Raw genomic sequence first — 11,959 nt, 5'->3', positions numbered from 1 at the left:
CCTTTCCCACCCGCCCCTCTGCCGTCCCCAGCCCTACCTGGCCGGTGATCACTGTTCCTTGTTCAGATCAGACTGCTGTCAGCAGGGTTTGTGTGTGTTTTCAATAGGAGGCTGAAGTTTACTTAGCATATACACGGGTCGTGTCTGACATTTGAGAAAATGCTATTTGCATAAAACACCGTAGATTAAAGATACATAGAATTTGCCCTGGCCAGTGTTGCTCACTAGTTAGAGCTTTGGCCCATGCACCAAAGAGTCTCCCGCCCCGCTCCCCGGCTCTCACTTTCCTCCCACCCGTTTAGCCGGGTTCGGGGGCGAGGCAGGGATGGAGCCGGGTCACTCCGGCCGGGACAGCCGCCCCCCCACTCTCCCAGGTGAGAAGTGCTCCCAGAATGGGTGGGCTCCCGTTCCTTTCCTTTTCCAGCTGTCACCTCGGTCCCCGGCCACCTCCCCGTCAGGCAGGGAAACCTATACAAAGAACACGGGAGGTGGATTTACGGAGATTGCGGCTTTAAATCCCGGCTGTGTGACCTTGAGCAAATTGCACAACCTCTCGGCGCCGTTCTCGTCTTCCTTAAAGAGACGCGGGAGGATCAGCGATCAGGCGTAAAAACGCTTAGCACGGTGCCTGGTACAGCCCGCGCGCAGCTCTTTCCACTCCCCACTTGCTCGGGTGGGAGCCCGGCCCCCTCTCCCCGCCCCCAGGCTCGGCCGACCTGCGCCGGGGAGCTCCTGCTTCCAGCCGCGAGTGGGGGAGGCGCCCCGGAGCCGCCGAGCGGCCGAGGGTCTCGCGCTCCGATTTCCTCGCCGCATGAAATGAAATTCCACAGGGGGATTCGAAAGGAAATGAAGCCGGGAAGCTCCGTGCTTCTCGGCCCGCCGCCCTTCCTGTCTCGGGGACACGGTTTCTAAATAAGGTTGGGAGGGAGAGAGGGCGGGAGAGGAGAGGCTCGACCTGCTCTAGAGAAGAAAAGGGGGGCGTGTGGGGGAGGGAGATGGGCCAGAAGGCGCACAGCTACAGGGCTCCCCTCTTCCTGAGTCCCAGGCATCCTTGCCTGCAGCCTGTATCTCTTTCTAACTTATGCTGCTTCTGAGTAGGGTTCTGGGGATCTGGGGACCATACGACCTGGTTTCAATCCAACTTAACCCCTCTCTCATTCTCAGCCCTTACCCCCACCTGCAGCCCCCTCCCCAGAGCTGTGGGCTAGTTGCCCCTCTCAGGTTTCCACGTGGGCCAGGGAAACCCTCAGCAGGTGGATTCCTCAACCATGTACTTGTTGCTTTACTGTGGTCAAGTTACTGTGAGTCTCAGCCTCTGGCCATCCGTGAAGTGGGAAGCTCATGTCTACATCACACAGTTGTTCTAGGAGTTAAATGAGGTAATACCTGTAAGGCATTTAGCTCTTCGTCTGGCGCAGTGTCTAGTAAGTGCCGAATATCTTAGTTACTGATGTGGGACAGCCTCCTGCTTCCCAGCACCTTGCCAAAGACATCTCCAGCAGCCCAGGTCTGAGGATCTGGGTGAAGAGCTTTCTTCTCTTTTTCTGAGACATGCCACTGTTTTCCTGGGGTTGTTGACAGGACGCTACCGGCGTGTGTGTGTGTGTGTGTGTGTGTGTGTGTGTGTGTGTGTGTGTGTGTCCTCCCACATCAGCTAAGTGGGGCATATGGCAGAGCCTGGATATAAGTTGGAAGGATGTCTGTGCTACTAGTGCTCATATTCTGTTCTGTATTTTTAGTTTTCTTTTCTCATATTGGCAACTATTTCCTTGGCTAGAGGAAAGAATGGAATCAACATTTTTGGTGTTTGGCTCTGTACTGGAACTGTGTTGTACACATAGAAGCTGCAACTGTCTCCAGCCATCATCATCATCATCATCATCATCATCATCATCTCCTGGGGAAGGAGACTCTGTTAGCCTCCGAAAGAGATGAAGAAACGTAGGCTAGAACCAAAGTGATAGAAAATGAAAGATCAGTCAAGCCAGGGCCCAAAAGAGGCCTTTCAGAGATGGGGAACAGGGTCATTTCTCCAGAAAATTTCCCAGCTGGAGATGGACGTACTCAGCAGTAGGGTTAAAGCTTCTGAATGCCTGGTGCTGCTCTCACAGAGGAAACTGTGGACACAGTCTTCTCTATAGTTAGAGGTGACCCTTTTATGTTCTGGGCCTCTTGTACCTGGCCCTGGCATCCCTGCCTCGTCTTGCTTGAAGCAACTGTCTCCTTTCAGAACACTCGAAGAAGAAGGCCATCCCCTGTCAGAAGCTTTTCCTGTCAACAGCTTTTCTTTCCCTGCATGGAACTCATCGCAGGTATTTTCCAAAAAAGAAAGCCAGGGGAATCACATTTCAGTCTGAATGTGGAAAGAAAACAAAGACCACAACTTAGAGCTAAGTCTGAATGGCCTGGAGCCCCTCAGCCTCCCTCTCACAGAGTGGTTTACACAGCCGCCCGTCTGCTCCTGGTGACAGGCATGGCATGTTTGTCTTTGTTGCAGAAAACACTTCCAGGCAGAGGGCTATCCACCCTGTGACATGCAAAGCATTTAGGAGAGAAGCAGAAGTTAGGGACACATGAATAGGACCTTCCATTAACCTAGAGGGCAGGCCATGGGCCCCTAGTGGCTCTGGCCTGAGTGCCTGGGCAGCTCCCTCTGGCCACTCTCAGTCGTAAAGACACATGCAGCACACTTTGGAGATGCAACAAACATGACTTTGGGGGGCTGGGGGGCAGTTGGAGGGCTCTCCATTTGCATCTAATGAGAGGCCGGGTTCTAATTAACTCCTGTGATGTGTTAATTTTTCAACCTGACATTTTCTGCTCTAATAGATTCTTGTAATGGTTCCTAAATTAAAGGCTGCGTTTAAAGACTAGCGTTTAGGTTAAAATCCACCACCTAGGGGGGGTGGCGTGGGGGGGTGTAAACATCCTTTCCTTCGTAAGGAAAACCTCTCATTTGCAGTTTTTTGCTAACCCAATTAAGTGCTGAAGTAGTCACTCCAGAGCCTGCTTTTCATTTTCTGCGAAACAATCAAACTAATCCATATTCAGTAGCTTCCAAGAAAAGTCTTATTCCAACCACTCACGAAGAAACCAGCTTCTTTGAATCTGGACAGAACATTTAGAACTCAAAAAGAGCTGTCTTGATGGAAAATGCAAGAAAGTGGTTCATTATCAACCTGTTTAGTTTTTGAGGGGGAAATTCATTGCCTCATAGGATTGGCAATTCACTGTGGAAAACAGGAGCATAGGGGGAAGTCATGCCACATCCTATTCGTTTATAGATAGTCAAGGTGCTACATCTTCTCTGGTACCCAAACTAGCTATAAAATAAGAACGTGCATACTGGGTAAGGCGGAACCCTAACCCTAACCCTAACCCTAACCCTAACCCTAACCCTACCCTAACCCTAACCCTAACCCTAACCCTACCCTAACCCTAACCCTAACCCTAACCCCAACCCTAACCCTAACCTAACCCTAACCAGAATCTTGCTTAAAGTGGAAGAATCAGAGGTCCCCAAGAGGTTAAATAACAGCTCCTGAAGGGCAGAGCCAAACCTTCTTATCTATTGCACCACTAGCCAGCAGAGAAGAATCCAGTCACCAAGGAGCTATTGCATGTCAAGGAATCAGAGCCCTGTTCCTCCTACCAAGCATAGGACAGTACATAAGGCATTCTATCTGTTGGTGGTGATGGTTTAATATATAGGTGAGTAACCATGAACATTTGCAGAGGGCAAAAAATAATGCAAACACATCCACAACTTCATTTCATTTCAATATTTATCAGTCAAGCCACTAGCCAATGTTTAGTGATGGGTTACTGTGGACATGTCACTGAGAGGTCTTCCCTGAACTCATGTTTCAGCCTCCCTTCATCACTCACTCCTTAGCACTGCTTTATTTTCTTCACTAGAGGCCCAGTGCACAAATTCATGCACGGGTGGGGTCCCTCGGCCTGGCCAGCAATCGAGGCCTATTGGAGGGCCAGCGAGCCACGGGGAGGAACCCCAGGAGGTTGACTGTGGGAGCGCACTGACCATGAGGGTGCAGATTCTGCATTGAGTGTCTGCCCCTGGTGGTCACTGTGCATCATTGTCCCAGTTGTTCCAGTCATTCTAGTCATTTGGTTGTAATGGTCGCTTAGGCTTTTATATATTATATACATACTAGTGGCCTGGTGCATGAAATTCGTGCATGGGGGCGGGGGTCCCTTCAGCCCAGCCTGCACCCTCTCCAATTGGGGACATCCCTCTCACAATCTGGGACTGCTGGCTCCTAATCACTCACCTGCCTACTGGCCTGATCCCCCTAGCTGCTTTCCCCTGCCAGCCTGATCATCCTAACTGCTCTGCCCTGCCAGTCTGATTCCCCTAATTGCTCTCCCCTGCCAGCCTGATTGCCCCTAACAGACTCTGCCTTGGTCCCACCACCATGGCTTTGTCCAAAAGGACGTCCAGAAGGTCGTCTGGAGTTGTTTGGTCTAATTAGTATAGATAGATGGCACTCACTGATGTCTGTAACTGGCTTGGTGATTTACTTGCTTATATAATTTTCTCTTTCTCTCACCTGAAAAGAATCTTCACAAGAATAGGGTCTTAGCAATCTTCCTCACTAACATATACCTGGTGCCTAGGAAGTGCTCAATAAATATTTGTTAAATGAACAAACTTACATAGTACCTGCTGTTGTTCTCCCTGCAGTTGAGGACACAGAGTCTCAGAGAGATTAAGAAACTTGCCTCAGGTCCCACAGTAAATGGCAGAGTTGATATTTCAACACAGGTCCACTTGACTCCTCAGCTTATGCTTTTGACCAGTATGCATCCTAGTGTAGCTGGCTCCATTGCCTCCACGGTGTTCTCTTGGTATGAAGTGCCTTATAGGGTATTGGAGCTGGAATCTGTGCTAACCAGCTAGTTCCTTGCTTAGTCATTAAAGTTAATCAGTTAACAGCTATGTATTTACTGAGTCCGTATAGTATGCACTGCTAAGGTAACTAAATTGCTCCCCCAATTGGGACAGACATTAAGGATGACTCATTTATCACTTCCTGAGAATTTCCAAATGCCTGCATTTTTATGTGATCTTTCCTCAGTAGCTCTCAAATTTTCAGTTTCGAGAATTTGACTATTTGACTAAATTTTAAGCCTCTCTACCTTAGTTTTTTTCTTTTATCTCTTTAGCCTTCAAGAATCCATACTAGGGTTTCATTTCTATTCTAAAATGAGAAGAAAGGGCACATTTTAAGAAAAACAATTTTCAGATACATGCAAAGAAACAAGCAGCTGATAGCATCTGTTAGACTACCAGAGACTGGGAAAGAACCTTCCAGATCATTATTACAGAACCTCACTCAAAAGCCAAGACCCAGAGGGTGGAGATGACTTATCTAAGACAGGGTTAGAACTAGATATTCTTTTCCTTGCCTCCAGGACTCTTTCCACCGTATCACAATGTCTTCCTTCTACCTCCTTACCCGGGAAACGAGGATTGCTGTGTGAACCAGGTTATGCTAAATAGCAGCAGACCCATTTATCATACCTGAGGTTTCAGATGCATATACAGGGAGTTAGGTCATAGATTGTTCTGTCTAACCAGGCCCTTTCTCTTACTCAGTAACACCACCACACATTACCACTCTCATGCTAAGAATGACTAGACCTGCCCCACTTGCCAATCCCTCCTCTACCTCAGCCATTCCATTCCTCCTTCCTCCGTGCCCAAACATTGTATTTCAGAAAAGCTGTGTCAGATGACTTTCTAATGTTTGCTTCTGTGACTGCCGTAGCCTCCCTTGAGGAATAAGCCAAAGCATCCCTACTAATGAATTCTGAATTATAGCATCCCCACGAGGCTGGAGCGGTGGGAGTTATATGGCTCAGGGGATGTCAGAACTGAAAAATAGTCTTAGAGACCAAGGAGTCTACCTCATCACCTCATTTGCAGATAAATGTGGGTATTGAGAGAAAAGGAAATGTTGACTGTACACTTTGACAATGTGAGCTAGACACGAAGCAAGACTAGAAACCAGGCCTTCTGGCTTCGAAGATCAGTACTTATTATATGATGCTGCCGCCTTGGCAGAAGGGACACAGTGAGCCCCAGGGAAAGGGTGTTAACTGATTACAATGTCTTTTCAGCAAGAAAATCAGAGAATTCTGCTTCCTTCTTAGAATTAAGCCCCACCATAGTAACTCTCTACAGGAAAAACAAAAGCAATACAATTTTTTTAAAAAAAAATCATCCTAGGGCCCTAACCGATTTGGCTCAGTGGATAGAGCGTCAGCCTACAGACTGAAGGGTCCCAGGTTCAATTCTGGTCAAGGGCATGTACCTTGGTTGTGGGCACATCCCCAATAGGGGGTGTGCAGGAGGCAGCTGATCGATGTTTCTTACTCTCTATTCCTCTCCCTTCCTCTCTGTAAAAAAAATCAATAAAATATATTTTTAAAAAATCATCCTAGGGCTTTTGTGATAATTAAAGAGATACATATATGAGGGCCCTTATCACTTGGCATGGAAAATTCTATTAGTTTTTCTTCATCTGTTTGTTGTGGCATCGAGTTAAACTTGCCTATGTTGTGGTGCTTAAATCCAAGATTTTCCACTTCTCATTCTACTGGTGTTTTGTTTTTGTTTTTTTGTGCCTCTTAGTACAGGTTAACTTCCTGGGCATAAATTCATCTTATCTATTATAATAAAAGGGTAACATGCTAATTAGACTGACGTCTTCTGGACGTCATTCCAGACACGCTTCCTGATGAAGCCAGGGCTGGAGGGAAGCCATCCAGGGTCCCGGGTGCCTGCAGGTAGCCAGAGGGAAGCCAGCCTGGGTCCCAGGTGCCTGCCAGCGGCTGGAGGAGGGAAGCCTGGGTCCCAGGTGCTGGAGGGAAGCCAGTGCCGACAGCCAGGGGAAAGAAGGCCTACTCTTGCACAAATTTTCATGCGTCAGGCCTTTAGTCCTATACAGACAGTCCTTGGATTACGTTGGACTTGACATACATCATTTGGTGGTTATGTTGCCATCTCCCATTTATTTATAAAAAAAAATATTCTGTCATTTAGACATATGCACATATGTGCTTTGTGTTTTTTATTATTTATTTACCACAAGTAAAGGTCAGGAATTGTTATCTTTCTTTTAAGTTTTTTTTTACTGTTTCACTTCATTACTGCTGTATATGTGCCTCATGTGAGTGACATGGGTGCTGATGTAGGTGGGTTCTGACTTATGGCGAAAATCGCGTTACGTCGCACCATAGGAATGGATCTCCGGCGTAACCCGAAGACCTACTGTATAATAAAAGGCTAATATGCAAGTTGACCAAATAGCAGAACTACTGGTTGCTATGATGCACACTGACCACCAGGGGGCAGATGCTCAACACAGGAGCTACCCCCTGGTGGTCAGTGCACTCCCACAGGGGGAGCACTGATGAGCCAGAAGCCAAGCTCACGGCTGGCTAATGCAGTGGTGGTGGCGGGAGCCTCTCCTGCCTCCGCAGCAGTGCTAAGGATGTCTGAAGACTTAGGTGTGCTCCCCGAAGGCTCCCAGACTGCTAGAGGGCGCAGGCGGCTGAGGGACCCCTCCCCAGCCCCCACTCCCTAGTATATGAATTTTGTGCACCAGGTCTCTAGTATTCTATATGAATAGTGCCCTCTGGAGCTCTACAATATGTATCTCTTTATATTATGGCACTTTAGCAGCAAATAATAGCTAAAGTGCTTTACATATGCTATCTACGTTAATATGATACTATAAAAGGTAAGGGCTATTCTTATGTCTATTTGTCAGTGACAGAAAATATGATTTGGAGATCAGAGCAAGCAAATTAAGCCAGAGAGGTCTGATTAGAAATTCTAAGTTGACAGTTTACTAGCTATGTGATGCTAACCAGCTCTATCTTTCTGAGCTTCATTGTCTATATCTTTAACATGGGGATAATAGAAATAATGGCAGACACTGTTAGTTGTTTAGCAATAGCCTCCCCCTACCCTACTTGTCCAATCCCAACCTTTCTTTCTTTCTAACAGTAATATGTCAATATCACATGCTTCAGAAGAAGATGAGCTCTTTCATAGTCCTAGGGCATGGGGATAAATCTCTCTCCCCTTGACAGCGATTGGTTTAGTAATGGGCATATAAGATAATTCTAGCCAAGAGAGGAAGTAGAAATGGGGCATAAGTTTGAAGGGCTCATCTTTTAGGACATTTTCCTTAAGATTTGCTTCTTCTTACTTCAGCTTTTGGATGTTATGACTGAAACTGTTACTGCCTTCTTGCTACCAAAAAATGTATAGGCCAAATTCTGCAGATGAATGTGGGGTTAATTTTCAAAAATAAATAAATATATATATCCATTCTCATTTTAAAAAATTTATTTATTAATTTGAGAGAGAGAGAGAAAGAAAAGGAAACAGAGAGAAGGAGAAACATCGGTTTGTTGTTCCACTTATGTATACACTCATTGGTTGACTTTTGTATATACCAGTATCCTGATAGGGGATCGAATCCACAACCTTGGCATATCAGGACAATGATGCTCCAACTGAGCTACCCATAATGTGTGGCTGATTTGAGGTATCAACTTGACTGGGCCACAGGGTGCCCAGATATTTGGTCATACATTATTCTGGGTATGTCTGGGAGGATGTTTTTGGATGAGTTTAGCATTTAAACCAATAGACCAAGTAAAGCAGAATGCCCTCCCTTAGGCCTCATCCAATCAGTCGAAGGCCAAGTAGAACAAAAAGGTTGATCATCTCTTGAAATGAGGAAATTCCTCCTGTCTACTGCCTTCGAGCTGAGACATTGTTATTGGTTTTTTTGTGGGTTTTTTTTCCTGCCTTCATATTTGAACTGAGCTATTGGCTCTTTCTGGGTCTCACGACTATCAGCTTTTAGACTGGAGCTACACTGTCATTTTGCTAACTCACCCTGCAGTCAACCTCCATACCAATTCATCATAATCTCTCTCTCTCTCTCTCTCTCACACACACACACACACACACAATGAGAGAATGGAAAATGGAACAATATGGGTTTTTGCAGATATGATTGAGCTACTGAATTAATCAACACAGTGATCCTTGTGTATAAATGAGAAAATGCATTCTTCTTCTTGTTTAAGCCACTTTTAATGGGGTTTCCTATTTCTTGCACCTGAAGGTATCATAACTGACCCAGCAATCAAGCAGGTGGCTTATAAAAATTTACTGGTGGTCAGTAAATATTAGTTCTCTTCTTAGCATCTAAATTATAGAGCAAGACTCTCTCTTTAATAATGATAATCCCTTAAATGGTTTAGTCCTTTGTTTGTCACAGAGTGCTTCCATAGGCATTCTTCTACTACACTGTGAATTTCTTGAAGATTGAGACCACATTTAACTAATTTCTAGCTCAACGGCTGTTGAATGTATCTTAGACCATATCTTTTAACAGATTTCTTCTGTACTGATGCTCACTTGGAAGTAATTACCTAGGAACTGGTAAAAGTGAACTTGACACAACTCTAGCTGTGTACCTCATGATATAGTTGGTAATAGGACACCTTTGATTGGCAAACCTTATATTGAGAGTGATGTGCTCACAACTGAAGTACTATTATCTAGGGCCTATCCTATATTGAAGGCATCATTAACTTAATAATTAAACTATCATGTGAACATTCCCTGACTGTTAGGATGGCCACCAAGGACAGAATTAGGCTGCTTGGAAGGGCTTGGGTAACCTAGGGCTCTAGGAAGAGCAATAGAAAATGCCAGCTGTGATTCTAAAAAGTAAACAAGAATTTTTAGAATAGATAGCTATCACCTAGCTGCCTCTGCCTGCTGGAGGATAGGGTCTTCTCTGTACTACAGATCAGAACCAAGAAAGGGAGGAGGAGGATCCCTATGAGACATCATTCTGTGTATATATTGGGAGAATGGGGTGTGGAGTGGAAGGAGGTTATCAGGGGAGAGGAAGTCTATGGCTGTTTGCAGCTTTGAGCTTTTTCCAAGAGGAAGAGCCTTTATAAGGAACACTCAACACTTAACCATGAGTCCCATGTAGTCTTTGTGAATGAAGGGAACCCTTGACCAACAAACCCTTCTTTATGGGTTTTCCCCAGCAAGCCTGTGAGGAAGTGATTAATATTATTTCAACAGCTATTCCCTCATTTAACCCCTAGAGATTTCAGAATCTAGAAGGCCAGGTGTATGGCTTAGGAAATGCATTTTGCATCTAGTACCCCAAGTAATGGTGTCAGTAATTTTTTAGACCCTGCCTTGAGTATTACTGATTAGAACCATTTGAGCTGGGCAACATATTTTGAGGAGAGGCCTGCCAGCTAATTACTTTGATAGGCTTTATCTGTGAGGATAGGTCATGTGGGTGAAAGAAGTTAGGTCTAGAGAGCATAATGCTTATTTTGAAACACACACACCCTCCTCCCAACAACAACTTTGGGAAGTAAATATTATGATCCCTATTTTGTAAATAAGGAAATTGAATTTGTATGTTGGAGGAGAATTCAAACCCAGGCCTGACGAGACCCACAGCTCCCCCCATCTTCTTACTTGGCACGGCCACTTCTGGAGACCCAGCTGCAACTTCCACAACCAAAACCTAAGGAAAGCAACCAGCAATTCTTAGGAGACTTCCAAAACTGTCCTCTGGCAGAGTCTTTTCCTTTCCCCAGGGTTCTCCTTTGGCACAAGCTAAAAAGGCCTGGCTCCTCCAGCTGATGTAGAAATGTGTCAAGCCTCAAGTCCTCCAATTCCAGGCCCAACTAAATAGCATTCTTTTTCTGATTGGGTTCAAAATGAATGAATGAATGAATGAATGAATGAATGAATATACATATAAATAAGCCAGCCAAAAATATTACCTTTATTATTGACAGAGGCTACCAATCAGTAGATGCTACTGCTCTTTATTCACTGACAATTCAGATGCTGAATAGACACTATTTTGAAACACACACACCCTCCTCCCAACAACAACTTTGGGAAGTAAATATTATGATCCCTATTTTGTAAATAAGGAAACTGAATTTGTATGTTGGAGGAGAATTCAAACCCAGGCCTGACGAGACCCACAGCTCCCCCCATCTTCTTACTTGGCACGGCCACTTCTGGAGACCCAGCTGCAACTTCCACAACCAAAACCTAAGGAAAGCAACCAGCAATTCTTAGGAGACTTCCAAAACTGTCCTCTGGCAGAGTCTTTTCCTTTCCCCAGGGTTCTCCTTTGGCACAAGCTAAAAAGGCCTGGCTCCTCCAGCTGATGTAGAAATGTGTCAAGCCTCAAGTCCTCCGATTCCAGGTTATTTTTCATTGCCCCTGGGAGCATTAGGTCGAATGCCAGCACGGATGTACTATTTTGAAGCTAAAGGCATTTCTCAGAAGACTCAGGCATGGTGCCATTCCAAGGTTCTATTTTATATCATCACCCAGGTCTTTGGGCCACGGCGCAATGTTGCTGCCGCACTCCTTCCGCCTGGTCGTTGCTGCTTAGGGAGCAAGTTGCTCTGTCCAGCGTTTGCCTCTCAAGCATGTTGGGGAGAAGACATTCACAAACGCCCACATTCAAGGGCCGTTTTGCTCTCATGGCTTTCCTCATTCCAAAGATACATTTTTTCCGTCTTAGGTCAGCTTCCTTAGAAGCAGAGCCTGAGATGAGTTGTGTGTAAGTGACTTACTGAGCGTTTTCAAGGAGAAAGAGGATGAGAGAAACAAGGTAGGACAGGGAAAAGGGGCTAAACGAGGTTTAGGCTTCAGCTGGAGCCTGGCTTCAGCAAGATCCCATGGGGAGCTCTGGAGCACAAATTGCACCACAGGGTTAGTCTTGCCTTAAGATCAGGAGGACTGGCCTTTTGTACCCACCCCACCCCCCACGGCAATAATCATTGGCCACTGGCTGTGGAAGCTACATGCATATGCATGTAGCCTCCTGGTCAAGGCCCCTTCCTC

Source organism: Myotis davidii, unplaced genomic scaffold, assembly GCF_000327345.1.
Source record: "Myotis davidii unplaced genomic scaffold, ASM32734v1 scaffold430, whole genome shotgun sequence".
Lineage (NCBI taxonomy): Eukaryota > Metazoa > Chordata > Mammalia > Chiroptera > Vespertilionidae > Myotis > Myotis davidii.
Note: the sequence above shows the minus strand (reverse complement) of the source record.